This window comes from Eublepharis macularius, chromosome 9 (assembly GCF_028583425.1).
Source record: "Eublepharis macularius isolate TG4126 chromosome 9, MPM_Emac_v1.0, whole genome shotgun sequence".
Classification (NCBI taxonomy): domain Eukaryota; kingdom Metazoa; phylum Chordata; class Lepidosauria; order Squamata; family Eublepharidae; genus Eublepharis; species Eublepharis macularius.
Window position 1 is genome coordinate 45356879 of NC_072798.1, and position 24864 is coordinate 45381742.

Consider the following 24864-nt stretch of genomic DNA (forward strand, 5'->3'; position numbering starts at 1 on the left):
TAAAGACATTAGTAAAGAATTTAAAGGGAAATGGATGAATGAAGTGGTAATAACAACTGAAATGGTTGCCAGACAAGTGAAGAATGTGAAGAACTGGAGTACACCTGGACCAGATGAATTGCATGGGTTTTGACTAAAGCATCTAACAAGTTTTCATCAACATATGGCAGTACAATTCAATGAAATGCTTCAAAATTCTACCAGTGAAGAATGGCTCACAAAAAGCCGCACATTTCTGATTGTGAAGGATGAAGGAAAAGGCAATGAGCCTGGCAATTACCGCCCAATCACATGCCTTCCAACAACATTCAAACTTTTCACAAGGATATTAGCAACATCAGTATATGATTATTTAATGGAAAACAATATGCACCCTATTGAACAGAAAGGCAATTTTAAAAAGTCAAGAGGCACTAAAGATCAACTGCTAATAGACAAAATGGTACTGAAAAATTCAAGAAGACAAATTTGAATATGGCATGGATTGACTACAAAAAAGCATTTGATTCACTGCCACACAGTTGGATTAATACCTGCCTGGAATTTTTTGGAATTAGTGAAAACATCAAGCTGTTCCTTAAGGAAAATATGCAAAAATGAAAAATCATGTTAACAGCCTATCGTGAAGAAATTGGGGGAGTTTGTATCAAAAGAGGTATATATATATATATTTTTAAATTTTTTTTATTGGAATTAGAAATATTTTGTCATTTATAACAATCAAATTACTTTAATATTCCAGTTCTAACCCCCTCCCTTCCCCCCCCCATTTGTTGACTTCCAACAGTTTTCCAACCCTTTGTCTATTCTTCCCCTACTCATTTCAACTTATTTTGTCAATTAAACATATACTTTCACACTCTTCTAAGCTAGTCTATTATAACACAGTGCTAAGTCAATTTCCCTTCACTTATCAACTAACTAATACATTCCTGGCATGTTATTCAATAGTAATAATACTGGTAATATTCTCAATATCCTGTACTCTAACTTATTCATTCTAATGTCATCAATATGGGACAAACAATTTATCCCTCCCTATACATAACTTGAGTACTCATAAGTGATGAATACATTTATAAGTCGACCAATTTAACTTATACTCTATATGTTACTCTTTACTTCCTCTTATATCTCTTATCTTTATAACATAAAGTCAATCAATTTGACTCGTGTTCTACACATTTCTAAATATACCTATAAACACAATATACATTCGACATAAGTCAATCAATTTAACCCATGTTCTGCACATTTCTAAATATCGCTATAACCAAAAATACCTTCAGCATAAGTCAATCAATTTAACCTATATTCTATATGCTACTTCTCATTCCCCCCCCTTCTTGTATTCATGAATTTTAATTCTGTTAATTCTCAATTACACCCCTATCTGCCAGCAACATAATTAATTAATTAATTTCTATTCTTATATATCACATAATAACTATTACTTAATACTGTATAGAATAATCAAATAGAATAATTGCTTAGTAATTCTTCTTTAACTCTCCTCCCCCCGGTATAGTCACTTCTCTCTTCTTTTGTTTTTCTTCAATAATTTTCAAACTGCCACAGTTCTCCTCCCACCTCCCATTTTTTCACCAAATATTGTTTCAGCTTCTCCCAATCTGTGTTAAACTGTCCTGGATCAAGGTCTCTTAGTTTTCTTGTCAGTTTATCCATCTCCGCCATGTACAGCAATTTGTGAATCCAGTCCTCGATAGTTGGCACTTCTTGTACTTTCCACTTTTGCGCATACAAAAGTCTAGCCGCTGCTGTCATGTAAAAAAGCAATGTCCTATGTTGTGCTGGAATATCTTCCATTCCCAAGTTCAGTAGCAGGAGTTCTGGGTTCTTATTAACTTGAAACTGTAAAATCTCACTTATTACTCTTATTATTTCCCCCCAGGACTGCCTGACTACCTCACAAGTCCACCACATATGGTACAAAGATCCTTCATGCTTTTTACATTTCCAGCATTTATTAGACGTGTTCACATTCCCTAGCGCAATTTTCTTTGGTGTCAGGTACCAACGATAGATCATTTTATAGACATTCTCTTTAATGTTAGTGCATGTCGTAATCTTCAAAGTATTTTTCCACAAATATTCCCACGCCTCCATTGTTATTTCTTTATTAAAATTTATAGCCCACTTCACCATTTGCACCTTAACTACCTCTTCTTCAGTATACCATTTTAACAACACTTTATAGACCTTTGAAATTTCCTTTTTGTCTTCTTGTAAAATTACTTCCTCCAAGTCCGAGTTCTCCATTCTTATCCCTCCCTTGGCACAATCCGATTTATAAAAGTCTCTGAGCTGTCTATATTGAAACCAGTCATAATTTGGAGACAACTCTTCTTGCGTCTTTATTCTTAATTTAGAAAATTCTATTCGTGTTATCTCCTTATACGTTAAACACTGTTGTTCATTATCAACAGTTCTCGGATCTATCGCTTCATAAGGAACCACCCAGGAGGGAATTCCTTCTTGTAGGTAATCTCTGTACTTTTTCCATATTGTGAAGAGGCTTCTCCGAATGTAATGGTGTAAAAACATAGAGTCCGCTTTTACTTTATCATACCATAAGTATGCATGCCATCCAAATATTTTTTTGTATCCCTATAAGGCCAGCAATTTGCGATTTTTAAGCACCATCCAGTCCTTCAGCCAAACCAAGCAGATTGCCTCATAGTAAAGTCTTAGGTTGGGCAGTTGCATTCCGCCTCTCTCTTTCGCGTCCTGTAACACTTTCATTTTCACTCGAGGCTTTTTGCCTGCCCAAACAAAGTCCGATATCTTTCTCTGCCATTTCTCAAACTGCTTGGAATCCCGAATAACTGGTATTGTCTGTAACAAAAACATCACTCTTGGCAGCACATTCATCTTGACTGCTGCAATTCTTCCCAACCATGACAAATTCAATCTATTCCATTTAATCAAGTCTCGCTCTATTTGAGTCCACAATTTCTCATAATTGTTCTTAAATAGATCTATATTCTTTGCAGTCAGTTCAATTCCCAAATATTTCACCTTATTTGTTACTTCACAGTCTGTTATTTCCATAAGTTGCTGTTGTTTTTGTTTAGTCATATTTTTACACAGTATCTTTGACTTCTTTTTGTTTACAAAAAAACCTGCCAAATCTCCAAATTCTGTGATTTTTTCTATTACCCTTGGCATGTTTTCAATTGGATCTTCCACAATTAACATTATATCGTCTGTAAATGCTCTGACCTTATAGGAAAAGTCTTTTATCTTTATTCCACGGATTGCATTATCTTCTCGGATCTGTATCATCAAAATTTCCAAAACCATTATAAACAACAGTGGAGACAACGGGCAACCTTGTCTTGTACCTTTGCCTATAGTCAATTTCTTAGTCACCTCGTCATTCACCACAATTGCTGCACTCTGGTCTCTGTAGATTTCTTTTACTGCTCTGATAAATCTTTCTCCCAACTGTAGCTGTTCCATAGTGGCGAACATAAAATCCCAGTTCAAATTGTCAAATGCTTTTTCAGCGTCCACAAAGAAGAACCCAACCTCCTTATCACAACGCCTATCATAATATTCAATAGCATTTATAACTGTCCTTAAATTGTCTCTGATTTGTCTATTCGGAAAAAAACCAGCTTGTTCTTCCCCAATAACTTCGGATAGCCATCCCTTTACTCTTTCCGCTAAGATCTTCGCAAAGATCTTATAGTCATTGTTAAGTAAGGAAATAGGTCTGTAATTTTTGACGTTAGTCAAGTCCTGTCCTTCTTTAGGGATCAATGATATATTAGCTTCACTCCAAGTATCTGGAATTCTTTGGTCTCTCATAACACCATTGATCACTTCTTTTAGGAATGACACCAGTTCATTGACCATTACCTTATAAAATTTAGCTGTGAGTCCATCAGGCCCTGGCGCCTTACCCAGATTTGTTGACTGTATTGCCTTCCTTATCTCTTCCTCTGTCACTTCACTATTCAATTTATTTCTCCAATCTTCCGAGATCACTGGGAGCCTCATTTTCCCCAGATATGTCGCTATTGAATCTTTATTCACCTCTTTTTTATTATACAATTTAGCGTAAAATTTGTAGAAGGCTCTACTAATAGCAGTCTGTTCCAGATATACTTTATTATCCTCACATATTTTATTTATTGTCTTCTTCTCCTTTCTCTTCTTCAATTGCCATGCCAAATATTTCCCAGGTTTATTTGCTCCTTCAAACGACTTTTGATTCATTCTCTTCAGATTCCATTCCAGTTCTTTATTATTCATTGCTGTCAACTGTTCTTGTAAAATTTTAATGTCTTGGTAAACTTTCTTCTTCCCTGGTCTTTTCTTTAGTAGTATTTCTTTGGCTTTTATTATCTCTGTAATCTCCTGTCTCTTCTCCTCTTGTTTTTTCCTGGCTCTTCCGTTTAAGTCCATTAGTATGCCTCTAATTACTGCCTTATAGGTATCCCATACCTTGTTGGTTGGTACTTCTCGATTCATGTTGTATTGTATGAAGAACTTAGTTTCCCTTCTCAACATCTCCAAGTTTTCTCCCTCTTGCAACAAGTCCTCATTTATTCTCCATCCTTTCCTCTTAGTTCTTTTCCCAAACTTCCACATAATTGGATTGTGATCTGAGCCTACCATAGGCATTATTTCCACCTCTTTAGTCCATAACACTAAGTCCTTTGAGGCCCAGATCATGTCGATTCGTGATAAAGTAGAATGTCTTGCGGAGAAAAATGTGAATTGTCTGCCCTTGGGATTCTGTATTCTCCATACATCTTCCAAAGTTTCCTGCTGCATTAATGCAAAAAAAGTTTTTGGTAGTAGTCCTCTTTTCTTTTGTGCAGTTTCTGATTTCTTGTCCTGCTCCAAATTTGTAACTCCATTGAAGTCTCCTGCAAGAATTATCTGGTCGTAAGAAAGTTCATCTAATTGCTTCCTCAAATCCTCAAAGAAGCTTTCTTTTGCTCCATTAGGTGCATAGATTCCAATCACCAGCACTTTCTTTAAATTCCATGTACATTCCACCGCTAAAAATCTGGCTTCTGGATCCTTAAACACTAACTTTGGCTGCAGCTCCTCTCTAATATACAAGACCACTCCCCTTTTTTTCTTTTTTGTGGCCGCTGCAAAATGAGTGCCCAATTTGCTCAGTTTTAGATATTTTACATCCTGTTTTCTAATATGAGTCTCTTGTAAACAAACAATATCACATTTCTGTTTTAATAGCCAGTGAAAAGTACTTTTTCTCTTATTGGGTGAATTAAGTCCATTTACATTCCAAGATATAACCTTACATTCCATATTCATAGCCTTGTTGCTGGTAAGTCCTTTTCATTGTCCCTCATAAACTTTTCCATTTCAAATTCAGATCTGATGCGCTTTTTCACTCCTCCAAACTCAAATGCCAGTCCTTCCGGTAATTCCCATCTATACCTTATTTTCATGTCCTTCAAAATTTGGACTAAGGCTTTATATTTTTTCCGATCAAGCAACACCGATCTAGGTAACTCCTTCATAATAATCACCGTCTTGCCATCAACCTCCAATGGGTCTTGGAATTGCTTGCTCACAATCATTTCTTTCATATTTCTGGTTGTAAATTGCACAATCACGTCTCTTGGTAACTTCCTCTGGGTCGCAAATCTTGAGTTTATACGATACACCACATCTAGGATAGCCACGATTTCTTCTTCTTCCTTCTCCAGGTATCCAGCTAACACTTCAGCAACTTGCTCTTGAGCTGTCTTTCCCTCCATTTCCGGCAAACCGCGAAACCTTAGCTGCTTTTCCATATACTTGCTCTCCACAATAGCCATTCTGCCCCTCATCGTCCTCATATCTGTCTGTTGCGTGTCTGAGAGATTCTCCATCGCCTTCTCCACCACGTTAACTTTTTGCTGTGTTGCTTCCATTCCCTTTTTCATTTCTGCCAATTCACTTTTAACTGTCTCTTTAACTTCTTTGATCTCTTTCACCAGCTCCTGCTGGACCTTTAACATTTCCGAAAATCTTTTGTCTAAATTTTCCATAGCCGTCTGCCACTCTTTTTTCGACATCGTGGGGCTTGACTTGCCTCGCTCCCACGAATCTGCTCGTTTCCTTAACTCCGTGGCGCTTGGCTAAGTGTCCCTTTAATTTAATTTAATTCAAATGTCCCGGTTTCAAAAGGAAAAAAAAAGCACTTACAAAATCCAAAATGCCGGGCGTCTTTTCTCTATGGTTTTTCTATATTTTTGTAATCCAATATGGCATACTTCCTCTTCTGCTGAAGCCCGTGCCCTTCCCTCTTCAAAGATGGCGATTGCCCTCTTCCTGTCTGCCTTAGGGCCGTCTCTCTCCAGCAGCTCTATCACAATTACGTACTTCCTGTTTCCCGTCTCCTCACAGCAGCTCTCGCGATGGTAGAAGCTTTCTCACAGTCTATTATCTCCTCACAACCACAGGTATGAACAACAATCCTCCAATTTCTCTAATTACTTCTTTTAGCTTAGTCCTTTTACTAATCTGTTTCTTGCCGAGTCTTCCTCTACTTTTAATCAAACTGTTGCAGTTTAAAAGTCCCCTTTAATGCTTCTTTACTTTAAGTAATTCGTCCCGTTTCAAGAGATAGTGATCTTTACCTTTTCAAACATCTTTCTGGGTTGTAATCACTGCTTCAAACTCAGGTTCTCTTTCACCTTCTTTCCTCCTGTTGATGCTTGGGCATGTAGATCTTATGCCAGCCGTCACTGGCCCCAGAACTGCCGCAGAGATTTAGGCCGACCTGTCTTAGGGTGGGACCTCAAGGGACGGGGGAGAGTCCGTTGCGCAGAACCCCCCCTCGCCCAAGATCAACGCGCCCTGAGGTACTTGACCGTTCAAAGCCTGTTCTCCGCCTGAGAACAGGGGACCGCGGGCTTGTTTGCCCCCGCCGGTCACTAAAAATGGCAGCTGTGTTAGACCTCCATGGATCCCAAACAGGAAGTTGTCAAAAAGAGGTATATTTTAAGGGGACTCCTTGTCACCTTTACTGTTCAACATCTCATTAATCCCTTTGACAGTGGTCCTAGAGAAAACAAAAATGGGTTATTATATTTCTGATCAGGCTTGGAAAATAAACCATCACCTGTACATGGATGATTTAAAATTGTATGCAAAGAATCCCACTGAACTTGAATCATTGCTTAATACAGTGAAAATGTATAGTGATGATATTCAAATGAAATTTGGCTTAGACAAATGTGCAGTACTCTCCATGCAGTGGTGAAAAGTCAAAAATATTGACAGAATAGAACTTGAAAATGGTGACATTATGAAATCATTATCAAACAATGAAAATTATAAATATCTTGGAATATTAGAATTAGATAACATCCTGCATGTGAAAGTAAAAGAACTGACTCAGAAAGAATATATCAAGAGGGTACAAAAAATTCTGAAGTCAAAATTAAATGGTGGAAATACAATCAAGGCCAGTGATCAGATATCCAGCTGGAATAATAGACTGGACACAAAGTGATTTTGAAAAATTTGATTGAAAAACACGAAAACTAATGAACATGCATCACTCTTTACACCCCAAAAGTGATGTTGACAGGCTATATTTACCATGAAAAAATTGGTGGAAGAGGACTGTTACAAGTACATCAGGTAGTAGAAGAAGAAAAGAGAGGTCTGAATGATTACATCAGTAGAAGTACAGAAAAATTACTTTAGGCTGTGAAAACAGAGAACATATTAAAAACAACCGAAACAAAGGCTGAATACAAAAAGAAACAGTTTGAGAATAGATTAAATGGCTGGAAGAACAAACCCTTACATGGGTAAAATCTAAAAAATATTGAAGGAAAAAGTAACAACAGCCTAAGTTGGGCATGGTTGAAGATGGGTACAATCAAGAAAGAAACTGAAGGTCTGATCTTCACAGCACAAGAACAAGCATTGCAAACCAATGTTATGAAAGCCAACATTCAGAAAATCAGTGAAAATCCAAAATGTCGACTTTGCCAGGAAAAAGATGAAACTGTGTCCCACCTTATCTTTGAATGCAGCAAAATTGCACAGATGGATTACAAAGCTAAACATGACAGGGTCACAAAGCTGATTCATTGATCATTGTGTAAAAAGTATAACTTGCCAGTATCAAAGAACTCATGGCAACATCAGGTGGAAAAGGTGCTAGAAAATGAAGAAGTCATGATTTTGTGGAATTTCAGAATTCAAACTGATCGGCACATTGTACAGAATACACCAGACATAACAGTCGTGGAAAACAGAAAAGTCTTGATAATCGACATTGCAATTCCTGGGGGTGCCAGAGTCGAAGATAAAGAACAAGAAAAAATGATAAAATATAGAGCTCTGGCAATAAAACCCACCTGACTACGGAAGAAGAATGCAACAGTAGTCCCTACTGTCATCGAGGCACTTGGAACCATCTCGAAAAACTTTGCAATTCATATGGAAATACTGCAGCTTTCTGACATAACATCTACAGAACTGCAAAAAATGGCGCTGCTGCATACATATTATGCTGATATCTGGTTGATACTTAGGTCTCCGGTGGAAACTTGTATCAGCTTAGCAAGGCCAAACAATAATAACATGTGACCTCTGCTTATTGTTGATTGTGTTTTGGATAATTTTAATAACAACAACAACATTTGATTTATATACCGCCCTTCAAGATGACTTAACACCCACTCAGAACGGTTTACAAAGTATGTTGTTATTATTCCCAGAACAAAACACCCTGTGAGGTGGGTGGGGCTGAGAAAACTAGAAGCTGTGACTGACTCAAGGTCACCCAGCTGGCTTCAAGTGGAGGAGTGAGGAATCAAACCCAGTTCTCCAGATTAGAGTCCTGCACTCTTAACCACTACACCAAACTGGCTCTCACTCACTCTCTTCTGTTACAAATTATTAGGCTAGCTTCAAGAAAATATTGGACAGTGTTCAAAAATATAGAGATTTTACACTGTTTCGTTTGTAACATGTAGAAGCAGCACAGATCAGCATCTGGATTAAAAGCAACCATATACTGCTTGTAGCTTTTGGCTTGGTTCAGAAATAACATGACACCATTATTTTAGTTGTGAATTAAGTAATGAACTGGCTAGAACAGAGGCTCCGTCAGAGAGCAAATGCAGCACGTCTAAATGTATTGCTTTACTGGTTTATTCCCTGCGCTCTTGAGAAAGCTGAGGCACATTTGTGCTCATGCGAAACCATCTTGTAAGCTAGCTGGTTGTCGAGCTGACGGGATGTTTATCTTATCTTTTCTGTGGCTTGGAGAGAGCTGGAAGACAACTGCAATTACTACCCTCTATGAGAGACTTGCACACAGTTGCTAATTGAAAGTAGTTGAGAATTCTAGCTTATATGACCTGTCTTTTATCACTTGGAGCCAAACAACTTATTTGTGTTTATGTGTTGTGGTTTGTATATTCTCAGTCCAGATGAATGATAATGTATAATGGATGTGATGGAATCAATAATGATGATGTAATCAATTTATTTATCACAGTTCTTAATTGTGTACTGTTGTTTATTATAAGTTTGAATTGAGATAAGATTGACTGTTTTGCTGACATAAAGAGCCTGTGTTTTTTCTTCTAATTAAGTAATGAAACCAGAATGGGATCTGCACATGATCAGTGAATTGTGGATAGGGGTGTGCACGGGGAGGAGATTCGGGTTTCCTGCTTCGGGTTTACCCAGAGTGGGGAAAAGTTCGGATATACCTTAATTCTGAAGTGGCAAGCCGCTTTGGAATTAAGGTATTTCACTCGCTTCGGTATGCTCCGTAAATATTCGGAGCATGCTGAAGTGAGGGGGGGAACTCCCTCACCGCCATCTCCCATCCCCTGGGGCAACCCCTCCACCTCCACCCACTTACCTGGTGGGAGGGTCTTTGACAGCTGGGCAGTGGCAGTGGCAGCAGCAGCAGCACGAGGCTGACGGCCTGGAGCCAGCCGGCTTGGCTCCTCTGCTGCCACACTGCTGCACAGCCGCCTGAGCCTGTGGAGTGGTGGGGAAGGCCGGAGCCGCCTCCTCTGGCCCTTCCTGCCCCTCAATTGACCACAGCGTGGCACCGCCATGGCAGCCATTTGAGGGGCAAAAAGGTCTTTCTCTGCCTCTGCCAGCCCTTCCTGCCCCTCAAATGTCCGCTGGTGCACAACAGCCAATTGAGAGGCAGGAAGGGCCGGAGGAGGCAGCTCCAGCCTTCCCCACCACCCTGCAGGCTCAGGCAGTGGTGTGGTGGCAGAGGAGCTGGAGCCACCACTGCCACCGACAAGGTAGGTGGGGGTGGGGGGATGTGGATGTGGATGGGGGTGCAGGGCTGGGGCTGGGGGCTGGGAGTGATGTTTAAAGGGCCCCACCGCTGCTTGCAAGCGGCCCCAATTCAGATATCTCTAATCTTTATGGATCGGGTCCAATTTGGGTAATTTACCCGAATCGGAAACCCAAAGCACACACCCCTAATCATGGATTGGCAAATCCTGCCTTCAGTGCTCATTCATTTTTTTCCTGCCAAAGATCTGACTCCTACCCTAACCTCCCTCAAAGCACCAGGAATACATTTCGGCCTCCTAGGACATTCTGTTATTGACCTAGAAGTCACTATTATTTGAACTGAAAAGTTACTCCAAAATAAAATTGATGAATAAAAGATTATCGGAAAGTTTTCACCTGCTTCTTCAACACTGAAAGAAAATTTCCTTAAAATTATGTTCAGATGGTATCTAAGCCCAAATAAAAAGGTTGGTGGATCTCAGATATGTGTATGCTGGAAATACGGTACTTCACAGGGAAATCTACTACATTTGACATTGTTCTGTCATTCTGGCAACAAATATTGAATTTGATTTTTGATAAGAACACCAGCTACCAGCTAATTTAAAAAAAATGCTGTTATATGGAAAACACAGTGGGTAACCTAGATTTAGAATTGCTTATTAGCCTGCTGCTAGCTGTAAGATTATGCACTACAGCACAGTGGGAGCTCCAGCTATTATGGATTGGTTCACTTGGGTCTGGTAGCTGGCATCTTAAACAAAACTGACATATTATTGCTTATCTGTGAGAAGCACAAAAGTTGCCATAGACAGATTGCACACAGTCATGCAATGAACAGAGCAGAAACAAGGTTGGGCATTAACAGGCCACATCTTTATTACTCCAACAGACTCTGGATTGGACATCAGCTAGTAACACAGTTTATACAAAGTGTGGCTACTCAGGGAGCAAAGAAGGCACTACATAAGTGCCACAGAACATCTAGGTGAGTCCATCCAGGTTCCAAACCTTTGAACAATCTCCTGGACTTTTCAATCTCCTGCTTGCCAAGTACTAACTTATGCCTGAGGCAAGCCTTTCAAATCCTTTCTGCCTAGCCACCGAGGTCTTTGGCTCCCAAAGGATGCTTTGTTCAAGGCTACCAAGATGGTAGGATTGGGGGAACAAAATTCAGGGGGCTGAAGTCAGCTTGGGCCCTATGAAGCGGAAATCATGCTCTATTCAGTGAATACATTTTAATTGATTTTAGTGCAATTCTGCTCTGCACCCCCAAGGGGAGCAAAAAAAGCAAAGCAAAATAAGCAGCAGCTGTGACTCCCTGGTATTGTTTCCTATCCATTTTTTAAAGAAAGCTGTCCATAGCAGCAAACTTTTCAAACTGCAGTGAGGCTGAGGCAAACACTTGCAGGTCATAAGAAGTTGCTAAGCTCATCAGCCAACCTGTTTTCTCTTCACTTATCTCTCTCGCCACCTGCTGATTCTGTGTCCCCCCTCCCCCTGCTCCCCCCCCATTTTGAAGTCTTATCTCTACCCTTGCTGGCGAGTTAGAACATATTTAACAGTAGAATGGAAAAACTGTGTTCATATTCTGAACAGAAAGGGTGTGTGTACCAATATTTCCCAAAAAACTATCAATGCGGTAAAAAGGCGCTCAGAATGTGGGGGGGGGGGGTGTGTGTGCTCGTTTCATGTCTTGTGATCTGTATTAATCTGTATTAGTGGTTAAATGAGGAATAGTGAATGCCATAGGTGAATGCCTTAGCTGACGTTTATTTCAAAGCAAAAAATACTTTAGCTTAAATATGTGACTATAATTTGTGTTTGTGGTTTAAAATACATCTTGTTCTAGACTTTGCCCCCCTAGTTGGAATGAGAGTCAGACACAAAGGTTTGGGTAAAATGGGCCTCTTTATTAAATGAAACAGCAACAAGAAAATATGGCAAGGAGCCTAACTAGCGGTACAGGTCAGGCCCTGGGGTCATTCACTGGGACCCCGCCCTGACCTGTCTGGGCGAGCACCCGCTGCCACCGGGTGCGATCCATCCATGAATGGCTGCAACCCATCCTGGCCAGGCGGAGTGTATCGCCCCTGGAGAGCTCCCCCACCCGGCCGAACGGCAGCGGGGGGAGACCGGCTTGTCCAGGGGTTCCACACCCAAGGGCGTCTGACCTCGCAGCTGGGCCGAACGGCAGCCTGCTGCTCCTGAAATACCCCAGTTCCCCACCAATGGGGAGGTGCCAAGGGTGCTTACCGGCCCGCCACAAATATATCCCTAGCTAAATCCTGCCACCGCAGAGGCCAAGCCTCTGCTTAGGCCTCAGCGCCCCACAAATGGCTTAAAGCCAACCTAAGCTCCTGCCGTAGGTCATCCAGAAAAATGCTGTTGCCCCTGTAAGAGAGGTGCACCCCATCCCCTCTGTAGAGGGCAACAGACTCGGCCCGAATCTGCGGATGGGGCAAATAAATCCCCAACCCCCCCGTCATTATTTTGAATAGGGCTCTATTGGCCATCCGCCTAGCCCTATCGATCGCTCTGCGGTCCAGCGCCTCCCGCCACACACGGCGCGGAAGCATGGCTGACCGAAAATCAGAATGCCAGGCCATCTCTTCCTGATCTCCAGGAAGTCGTCCCGCGCCTGCCAAGAGAGGGCTACCCCTTTCATTAGCCCCAGATCATTGCCCCCTAAGTGAACTACTAGAAAATGAGGCGGACGGGCAGACCTCCCCTCAAACAAGAGTGGCAGCAGCCCCGCCCAGCGTAGGCCTCTTCTGCCTTGCCACTCGATGGTAGCCCACCGGCTGAGTCCAAGCTGGGATCCGATCCAGGACCTTCTCGCTTGGTGCGCCGCCCAGAAGATCATACTGTGGCCACAGATGAGGATCCGTATCCTCTCCTGATGAACCACAGCACCTGCAAAAAAGCAAATCAACATTATTTACCGCGTCCAAGCGGCCTGATGTATGACGCATAAGCTCCTGAACGCCAACGTCCTACCTTCTGGATGTCAGGCCCTGAGAAACCCATGGCAGCGGCAGTAGATGCCGCCCCAATGCGAAAGGAGTGGGTCCCAAATTTGACCCCATCCAGCCCTAACACATGAAGAGCCCTGCCCGTGACCATCCAAAATTGGTACTTGGTCAACGGGGTGCCATCGCTGTGGCGAAAAAGAACCCCTGAATGGTCGCCCCGCACCTCCAAATAGCCCCTCAAGGCTGCAATGGAGCACAACTCAGCGATGGCACACCGGCCAAGGGCCAGGTCCACCCCTTTTTGATGCTGGTCAGTTTTGGACCTTCTAATTCTGAGGACCAGCTGCTCGCCCACAAATTTAACATCCTCTGCACCGAGGGCCCGGCCAAAGTTGTCCTTAAGGGACTGCTGGACCAGCTCACTTACTCGAAGAGCGCCAAAGAACACAATTAAGGATGCAGCGTGAAACAGGCGCTCCTCAAAAGGAGAGCTGCAGACCTGCGACCATACAGCCTGCAATCCTTAAAGGATGCCAGGAGAGATGGGTTGCCTATCATCCCAGGGGGTAGCAGACTCCCTTGCCCACCCCTCCAGCATTTTCCGGATGCGGAAATCACCCATGGTACCTGTAAATCCTCGGGCCTTCGCGGCAAAAGCTAAGGCCGCAATCTGGCTCCGAATATATTTCACCCTGTGCCCCTTACCTCTTTGAGCTACGCAAAAGTGCGCCAGATGCTCGACTGGGAGGGGCCAGATCCGGCGGAGGCCTGCAGCCTGCCTAAAAGCATCAAAGTTCCTTACCGCCCTATCGTACGCCCTACCGGTGCTAGGGGCAATGGCTAACTGGATGGCCCTGGAGGCTTTCACTTGCCAATCGTCCACAGCTCCTGCGGCACCATGGCTGGCGCCAAATCGGCCTCTGGGGCAAGCTGTCAAAACCGGTCCATCTGCAGATGAGACAGGGCGTCTGCCACCTCATTGTTGACACCAGGTATGTGCCTGGCTGGAAACAATATATTAAGGTGCAAGCACCTCAAAGTAAAAGCGCGGACCAATGTCATGACCCGGGGCGATTTAGATGAAAGGGAGTTCCCCACTTGAACCACTGTCATATTATCGCACCAAAAGTGCACGGAGTGGTTGGCAAGCTCCTCCCCCCACAGGTAAACCGCCACCAAGATTGGGAAGAACTCGAGATAGGTTAAATCCCTACACCGCCCTTCTTGAACCCAATCCTCGGGCCATCTGGCGGCACACCAGTGCCGCCTGAAATAAATTCCCAGACCTATGGACCCTGAAGCGTCCGAAGATACTTGCAGCTCCCCCTCTAAAAGGAGCTCCTGTCTCCAGAAGGACACTCCATTAAAAACCTGCAAAAATTGGAGCCAGACCCCTAGATCCTCCCGCATGCCTTCAGGCAGGCGTATCTTGTGATGCGGGAGCCGAAGGGTCCCCATGGCGTCACAAAGGCACCGCAAAAAGGCTCTCCCGGGGGCCACTGCCTTACAGGCAAAGTTAAGGTGGCCCACTACTTGCTGGAGCTCTAGTAATGAAACTTTTCTCTTCCCCAGCATGGTGCTCAAGCATGCCTTCAGGTCTAAGAGCTTCTCAAGTGGAAGCCTAGACGTCTGCTTAACCGTATCTAACTCAATGCCCGAGAAGGTCAGGACAGTTGATGGGCCCTCCGTTTTCTCATGCGGAAGTGGAACGCCTAGCTCCTCAGTCAGGCTGACAAAGTCAGCCAACAGGCACACGCACTGCCCAGTTCCTGGGGGTCCAACTAGGATAAAGTCATCCAAATAGTGGGCGGAGTCACGGCAACGCTGCCTATGACGCAATGCCCACTCTAGAAAGGTGCTAAAGCGCTCGAATACTGCGCAGGAGATAGAACACCCCATGGGAAGGGGCCTGTCCATATAGTATCGACCCTCAAAGGAAAACCCGAGGAGCTCAAAGTCCTCTGGATGCACGGGGAGAAGACGGAATGCCGACTTAATGTCGCATTTTGCCATCTCAGCTCCCCGGCCACAACGCCTGACCACCTTAACGGCTTGTTCAAAAGATGTGTAACGCACATAGCACAAGTGCTCCGGTATCGCGTCATTGACAGACCCACCCCTGGGGTAAGACAAATGGTGAATTAGCTGGAATTCACCGGGAGCCTTCTTAGGGACCACCCCCAGAGGGGAAACCCTCAATTTGGGCACCGGAGGGGAGGAAAAGGGGGCCAGAACCCGCCCCTCAGTGCATTCCTTAGCTATTTTGGCCCTAACGACGTCCTCCATGCCCACCACAGAACGCAAGTTGGCAGACATGAAGGAGGACCGCGGCCCTTGAAAAGGAATCTGGAAACCTATAGAAAAACCCTCTAACAAAAACTGGGCATCAGCCCGTCTGGGGTAATCTGCCAACATGGCCTTAAGTTCCCTCACCTTTATTGGGCTGGGTCCCTTTTCAATAACCCTGTTGCCCCCCGGGGCTGCCACCCTTTTTCCCAAAGGGCTTCTGCTTCTTACATGCACTAATGGCATGCGGCCCTCGGCAGATGGGGCATTCGTGTCCATAACGGCAGTTCTTCCTGTTGCAGACCCCCCCATGAGGTAAACTCAAAACAGAGCAGCCGGGGCTGAACCGACTGCCCCGCAAGTGCGCGGGGGCCAGAACTATGTGCAACTGGACCCGGCAGCCCGGCACCTGATCGCTGAATGATATGGTCACTATCAGACCTCTCCCCCGAACCAAATTTAGTTGGGGTCATAAGCTGTCTCCACAGATGGTGGTGTAACTGGTCCCATGGTAGCGAAGGGTTAAGAGCTGCCCGCATCCTAAACTCTTCGTTGTATTGCAGCCACGCTGCACCGCCGAAGTCAGTATGCACTCTGTATATGATGTCCATATACTGAATGAGCGTGAGGTGGTATCTGGGCCCCCTGAGCCCAAGGCCAAGAACCAGCCTGAGGGGGCCAAGAGCACTTACCCTCTGCTCCCGGAGGCTGTACCACCAAAGCCAGCTGCCCCGCCTCCGCTGGCCAGCTCGCCGCAATTTCAGCTGCTGCCGACCCTACTGCCCCCTTGTCGATGGAACGTTCGCCCGAAGTCGATGGAACAGTCGCCACACCTTGCGAGGTTCCCTCTAGCGCGTCAGGCATGGGTCATTCCAATGCTATGGCAACTTGCCCACTGTCAGCTGACCATTCCTGGTCAATGTCAGCCACACTCTCAGTTGATGTTGGATGGTCCTGGTTGCTGCCTCCATCACTTGCCACCACTCCTGATACTCCCTCCGGGGCAGAAAGACAAGAGGCAAAATCCTTATTAAAAGCAGCAATTGTAATTCTTTTAGCACCCTTGAGCGGCTAAACAGGTGCAACAGCTGATGCTGTACCACTCCTAACCCTCTCAAGAGCAACAACGCGCTCCATAAGTTCCTGCCTGCCTGGGCCATCATACTCGTCTGAGGGAGACAGAGCCCGAGTAGAGTTCCGCAGCACTGGCCGTTCACAGGCCACTTTCCCATTGATGGGCCACCCCCTTTTCTGAGCAGCATAAACATTCCCAAATGATGACACAACAGCCGTTAATAATGTGCTGGACTGGCTCGCAGCTTTACCCCTTAACCAACTGTTGATGCTAGCCCTGACAGGTAGCACTAAGCCCCAGCAAAAGTAGCAATTGCCAGGAGCAGTACCAAGCTGCCACACAAGAGGGTGCTGAGCACAGTCCTTAGCAAATCTGCCTGCCAACAGAATGGCTGTCAGGCAGAAACAGGCCACCAGTAATTCTCCACCACAAGATGGCGCCGAGCACAGCCATGAGCAAATCTGCCTGCCAACAGAATGGCTGTCAGGCAGAAACAGGCCACCAGTAATTCTCCACCACAAGATGGTGCCGAGCACAGCCCTGAGCAAATCTGCCTGCCAACAGAATGGCTATCAGGCAGAGACAGGCCCTCTTTTATGGCCTACAAGAATATAGGCTTAGGTGCCGCTTTACCAGTAAGCCAAAGTGAAGAACACCGGCTCTGTTTTTTAAGTTACTTTATTTTACTTCTTGCCGGTGGTGGGGGGAGGCTAAATGGAAACAAACAGGCTTATGGCAGGAAGAGGGGTTTATGTGTGAGTGTGGGGGGGGAGAGGGCTCTCACCACCCACTCTCTCCAAGACAACTATTAAGGGGAGCGACCACACCCAAATTGGGCCAAAGTCCCTCCAATATAGCCCTGCTGCCTGCCACCCCAGTGCCCCACCAGCCTGCTCAAGCAAACTGCTCAATTACTCTAGCCCCAACAGGCCCTGAAGCCCTGGCCTGTATTGTGCGCTGCAGCTGCAGCCGCCAGCCACCTCCGACAGCCTCCAAGAGCTGACTGCTGTCGCTGCTTTCCAACTGCCTCCACTGCCGCCATCAATGTTTGTTCAGCACACATTCCTCCCTTCAGCTTCACCACTCAAAGGAAGGCAGAGCAAAGAGCTCTTGTTTCACCGAGCACGAGGCGAGACTGTGCTGTGGAGGGCGGAGCGGCAGGCTGCTGCCTAGAAGCTCCGCCCCCCCTTAGCTAAGCCCAGGAAGCAGGGCTGATCCTCTCTGGCTTCATCCTGCCAGGGAGGCAAATGGCTGCCACCAGCCTAAGGGGCTTAAGCCCCTGGCTGGAATGGCAGTATTGTTAAAGCACAAATGAAGTCCAAGATTAGAAGTTAGAAATATTCCCCCCCTCCTCAATAATTAGATGTGCTTTAATTACATTTAAACATAGTTCAGCCAATAGGTGGTGGTTGCTATTATTATATTATATTATATTATATTATATTATATTATATTATATTATATTATATTATATTATATTATATTATATTATATTATATTATATTATATTATATTATATTATATTATATTATATTATATTATATTATATTATATGATGATGATGATGATGTTATCACAGCCCACCAGATGTTTGAGCTAGAATTTTTTGCTCCTTTAGCAACTCAGATTTTAACGAAGAATCTAGGAGTCAGTCTTAGTATGTGGCATGTTCCAGGTAGTTTACAACTATTCAGTTCTTATCCTGTCTATGCCAATATTGCCTAGATGTTTAGTTAGCCCTTTTGGAATAGCACCTAGCGCTCCTGTCACTACTGGAATAACCTTTGTATGTTTCTCCCAGAGGCACTGCACTTCAGATCTTAGATCTTGGTATTTTGTTATCTTTTCAGTCTCTTTTCCCGTAATAAATCCCACAAGATCTTAACTTTCTAATTCTTAATAACTTTCCTGGGTATATGTTCCCACGAACCTTTCATGGATGGTAGCTTATACTTCTTGCACAAATTCCAGTGCTGCATTGCAGCTACTTTATTATGGTGGTTGCAAGGATTTGCTGAGTGTTTTTAAACCTTATTTAAACCTTTGCTTTTTAATACAGCTTCTCCTTACTTTACCTTAAATTTATACCTTGGAAGGGCTCAGGTCATAACCAACACTCTTTTTATTTCCACTCACCTTTAAATTGCTGCGCCTCTGACTCCCTCGTAAAGTTTTCACTGCCACCAAAAGCTTTTGCCTTAGATTTCCTCAGTTTAACTGGTAATATAGAAAGGACTGCTATAGATGGTAGTTTGACAGGTCAGTATGAGAGCGTAGTTGTAAAAAGGGATCTTTCTTGGTTAAACAAATGTTGAACTTATTTAGGAGAACATAAGCATGATGGTTGCAGAGTTTTGATAAGTGCATTACTCACAGTAATCCTTTTTTAAAACCCCACATTAGCAAGCAGTCCCCCTGGGCAGTCAAAATATTACAATGGTTTATTATCATTATCATAATCATTATTGAATTGATGGGACATCAGATATTTGGTATTTCATGAATGCAATTTTGCTACTGAGGAATTAAGCTTCAACTGCAGCCCAGTTCATCGGATGTATGAAGTGTATCCTATATTGGTAGACACATAGGGACAAAATAGAGGATGAAAAGATGTGGACACCTTGTTAGTGGTGCTGAAGCTGGGTCGAGGAACCAAGAAGGGAATGGTGTGTTGTTAGCCCTGACTAGCCTGTATTTCATAAGTCCCAGTAGGCATGTGTCCATTCCAAGGAGGGGGTGCCATGGTAACTTCTTTGTCTCTAAATCTTAGACTAGCTTTACGTGTTTTATTTTTCTTAGTTCTGTGATGGTCTTTTAGTGCTGCATATACTTTCCCCAAAGGATTTGTGCTCTAGAGTGTAATAGTGAATAAAAAAATTTCACTTAAGAATTGACTGTGTTCAAAGAGCCTTACCTGCACATCACACCTCTTCTTCCACACATAAACTACAATCTCCTGGCTACGCTTGGGTAGCAAACAGGAGAAAGTGGGGTGGGAGCTAGGAGCATCCATACCCCTTTCACACACAGAGAGCCCGACCAGTGGTCCAAACCGCTGGTAAACGAGGGAAAGGGCGTACCCACTTGGGTGATGGAAAGATCTCTGTATATTCTGTGGGAAGGGGAGGGGGAAGAAGTGGAGCGATCCCTTGCACTTGCATGCATGCACCCCTGCCCACTGTGCCAATATATATGTGGACGCAAATACAAAATTACAAAATTAGGCCCATGGCTTTAGAGAGAAATATCGAGAACTGCGGGCTGTGTGAACTGAGTAGATGATATAGAGAATCCTCTGGGGATGATACAAAGAAAACAGGGGAGCTTTCTCACTCTTTAACAGACAGAAGAAGGGAGCATTTGGAGCAAGAACAGCGTGGCTGAAAAGAGGAGAGGAAAGCCACCCCTGCTTTTACACAATTATGAAGGCTTATATATATATATATAAATTTATAAACTAATGGCTTATAAACTAATGAATGATGAGAAAAAATGAAGAGTAATTTTTCTGCCTCACTCCAGAATTTCCCATAGTGAACTTGATTGACAGCCAAAAGGAAGTAGTACATCACATGCTGCATAATTAATTTTTGAATACATTAAGAGGTGACATCCACTGGTTTAGAAGATTTTAAAGAGGTTCTTGAGAGGCCATTAACTATGATGACCAAATAGAACCTCTGTGTTCGGAGGCAGTATACTCCTGAATGTCAATTTTTTAAATTAAAAAATATGTGCAAGGAAACAGAAAACTGAGAGTAAGCCCCATTGAATAAAATGGGATTTACATTTTAGGAGACCTGGTTAGGATTGCTCCCAAAAGGTGGTCAGTTCCATACTTTTTGATCTTCTAAGGATTGCTACCTTCAACCTTATCAAAAGTATGGGTGGGGCAACTCTGGAAATTATTTCCAGTTCATTTTAATTGTCCAGCCTGCCTCTGCTCGCTTTCCCCTCTCTCCTTCTTTAAGGAGGCAGGAAAGAAAAGAAAGGGTAGAGAGAGATGAACTACTTGGATTTCAGCTGTAACAGAAAGGAAAATGATGATGATCACAGCCTATTGGGGGCAGAAGGAGGATGGAATTATTGTTTAGGGCTCATGGTGTTTTTGGCAACTATGGTTTTGTCCCTGTTTCCGCAGCTTAATGTTTCAAAGTGGTTGCTAGACTTATCAAATGTCTGTTTTTGGTTAAATGACTTTATCTGCACTGCACTGCAATTGCCAGGTGTGACCAAGAAATTCTAGCAACATCTCTAATGCACTAAGGGTCTAGGAAGGCCCTTCCATGACCTGCAGAATTAAATAGGCAAAAAACTCACCAAAGGACAATCAGATTCAAGAATTTTTTTTAAAATCCACTTGTTCCCCAAAAGTGACAGACTTAAGGCCACTCTAAAATCATAGAATCATAGAGTTGGAAGGGGCCATACAGACCATCTAGTCCAACCACCTGCCCAGTGCAGGATCAGCCTAAAGCATCTCTGACAAGTATTCATCCAGCCTCTTCTTGAAAACTGCCAGTGAGGGGGAGCTCACCACCTCCCTAGGCAGCTGATTCCACTTTTGAACTACTCTGACCATGAAAAAGTTTTTCCTAATATCCAGCCGCTACCTTTGTGCATGTAATTTAAGCCCATTGCTTCAGGTCCTACCCTCTGCTGCCAACTGGAACAGCTCCTTGCCCTCCTCCAAATGACAGCCTTTCAAATATTTAAAGAGAGCAATCATGTCCCCCCTCAACCTCCTCTTCTCCAAACTAAACATTCCCAAGGCCCTCAGCCTTACCTCATAGGGCTCAGTCTCCAGACCCCTGATCATTCTCGTCGCTCTCCTCTGCACCCTCTTGATTTTGGCCAAATCCTTTTTGAAGTGAGGCCTCCAGAACTGCACACAATATTCCAGGTGTGGCCTGACCAAGGCAGTATAGAGAGGGGCTATGACCTCCTGCGATTTCGATGCTATGGCCCACTCTACCAGACAGGAGCAAAGAGTGGGTGCTACACTTAGGGAGAAGAGGCTAGAAGCTGGGGTACATTGCCTTTTAAAGTTTCTTCTAGCCCTCTTCCAACTGGCCAATTAAAATAAAGCTATGGTTGTTGTGGGTTTTCCGGGCTGTATTGCCGTGGTCTTGGCATTGTAGTTCCTGATGTTTCGCCAGCAGCTGTGGCTGGCATCTTCAGCTACATTAAATAAAGCTACATTAAATAAACCTGCAGTATATTTCCTCCAAGGGCTGACTGGGAAGTTCACTCATCACACAACCCTTATGGAGAGGGACAAGAATAGTAGTTGTTGAGAAATAGTCATTATCTCTAATATATAAAAAGCTAACTGTGTTTCTGATGTCTCACTTTTTATCTTGGTGCAGGTGCAATTAGGGGTCTGTGGAGTGAGCCTGTGTCAGGATAAAAAGTTGTTGTTGGTAGGCCACTGAGGGCCTGCAGATCTCACAGAGAGGCAGCTGCAGAGCGCTGCGCCTCCCCACTGGCTCCATGGCCCTCAGAGGCCTGCCTGCCTTTCTCCCTACGCAGCTTACCCATGGCCAGGGGGGGCAGCAGAGCCCACCTGCCTGCCACTCAGCTGGGTAGGGAGAAGGCAGGCAAACCCACTGCCTTCTTCCTGCCCAGCTGATCCACCAGCAAGGAGGGCAGCAGAGCCTGCCATTCAGCTGTGCAGAGAGAAGGTGGGCGAACCCGCTGCCTTCTTCCTGCCCAGCTGATCCGCCAGCAAGAGGGCAGCAGAGCCCACCCACTGCTCAGCTGGGCAGGAAGAAGGCGGGAGAACCCACCACCTTCTCCCTTCCCAGCTGATCCGTGGGCAGGGGTGATGGATACCACCGGTGGCCCACTGCCATGCTGGGTGGCTCAGCCTACTGCCTTGCCAGGCAGCCCGGACTGCTGCAGCACGGCCAGCTACTGGGTGTGGTGCGGGCTGGCTAGCCAGCAGTGCACCCACTGGCTGGCTGGCAGCCCACTGCTAGAGCCTGTTTTATTATAACACAACGGGCTCTGGTGCTAGTTTATAATGTATTGCAATGACAAATTCTCAGAAAGCTTATGTTTACATTTTTTAAATGTTGTAACACAGGATCTTTTCACACTCAAGGTTTAACCCACCATTTATGAGCATTCACTGTGATTGCAATGGCTTTGGCATTGCACCTGCATATTTTACACTGTCCAAGGCAGCTTCAATTTGGCATCTGGTATTTCATTTTAGACTTGCTTGGAAGCCTTGGATCAGTTTCAGGCTTTCGAGGCTTCACAATTCATGTCACACTTTTTTTTTTTTAGCATGTGTAGTAATGTTGCAATGTTGGAACCCATCCGCCCTCCCTGTATTTGCTAATTGGGCTGTCCCAGGGAGAAGTATCAGGCCACTGTGGGGCGTGGGAGCACTCCTGCACTCTGCAGCAGCCTGTTCTGGGCCGATTCGGGCCCGATCTGGGCGGATTCAGGCCCAAATCAGGTCGGATCGGGCCGCTGCCGAGTGTGGGAGCATTCCCGCACTCCACAGCAGCCTAATTTGGGCTGAATCTGGCCCAAATTTGGCCAGATTCAGCCCCCCCACCCGCCGCAGATTATTAATGGATATTTTAGACTTTAGCAAGCACATACGTCATTTACCTACGAATGCTTACTGCATAATTATTTTATGATTAATATTTTCTAAGGGATTCAATCAGGCTTCCTTTAGTTCTTCTTCCCTTTTTTGTGGTAATATCAAATTGCTGTTGATTTTCAATCTCAAATATAGCAACTGAGGTTTGGAGATTTGTACAGTGAATACCTTCAAAGTCTTTGTGTTAATGCAACCATGTTCAGATATGTTGGATTTGAATATTGGATTTGAATAGCACAAATTATTTGACATACTTCTTTGTTATTACCTTTGACTCATTCACCACTTTAATTCTGCCAATGTCATTTTTGTTTCTGTTGACTTTCTTTATAATAACTTAAGTTGATATCATTTATCTACATTCTGTTAGTTTCTTTGAGATAAGTGCAGTAACCAGCATTAGTAGTAGAAACCCTGTATTTTTTTCAAACAGCCCTTATTAGCTACAAAACGGGCAGCTCAGTCCTATCCCCTGAGGCAGCATTGTCGCTCACGTGCCGACATAAATGGGGCACCGTTCCACAGCTCCCTATGGACTTTTGCAGGAGAGTCCCACCAGCGCCTGAGCGCGACAAGGCGAGGTGCAGCTGCTGCCAGGTGCACCCGCATGCCCTTCCCCTGACAACCCCACTCACACCAGCCAATGGCCACACGCCTCCCTTGACATCCAGGCAAAGGGCAAGCAGTGGCGCAGCCAATGGGGAGGCCATGATCCCTGCTGCCACCAATAGGTCCCCCTTCAGAGAGCAGGCATCTCTGCCAGGGATGGGGGCAGAGGTGACAGTGAAGGTCCAGATCGAACACCCACCCTCTCACCCATCCAGCCCCCATTTCCGATGACGGCCAGGCCAGTGGCTGAAGCTTAGTGCGCCTGCAAATCCACACCACCGCCACCACCACCACCACAAGAAACAGGTTCCCCCTCACTGAAATGTATGGCCAGATAGTAGGGAACTGAACTCTGTTGCCTGGAGATCAGTTGCAATTCTGGGAGATCTCCAGCGACCACCTGGAGACTGGCAACCCTAAGTAGTCCCCAGGTTCCGGAGAAGCAGGTGGGGGGAGGCGGGGTCTTCAATGATTGACAGGAACACCCATTGGGAACCACGCGGGAGGCCGGGAGGCCGTTTGGAAGCGACGGAAATGAAAAGTGCCCACAAACTTGCTGCAGCAGCGCTTGAACACATCACTGCATGTCTACAATGCAAGAACGTGGGTTGGACCACGACAGCCATGCCCCAGTACTGGGGAGATGCCCTTCCCCAGCATGGACTGACAGGCCCTTCCCACGTCAGATTGCCCAAGTCCATCCCTGCTTTCGCAAACACATCCCCCACCCGGAGGCAGCAACTTCCCACATGCAGTGACCATCTTTCTGGCTTATCAGATGCCAGCAGCTCAGACTATCAGAGAATGAAAGTCCTCAGTGCCCCCCCCACCACAGACATTCATGGGCCATAGTTCAATTCCCACCCCACTGGCTGAAGTTACATTGAGGGGTGGAAGGGGGCAGTGAGGCTAGACGGGGCACCACTTGATACATTTGCAGGGATTTGTAAGAGGGCATGTGTGACAGGGAGCTGAGAGGGCGACTGCAAGCAATGTCAGTCAGGCATGCA

General features: G+C 44.8%; 1 protein-coding gene across 15 annotated transcripts in view; it reads left to right on the forward strand.

The window, feature by feature from the left end:
* ANKS1B (ankyrin repeat and sterile alpha motif domain containing 1B) overlaps positions 1-24864 on the forward strand; it is an 885134-nt gene that overhangs the window by 542758 nt on the left and 317512 nt on the right. The gene's annotated exons all lie outside the window — the stretch shown is intronic.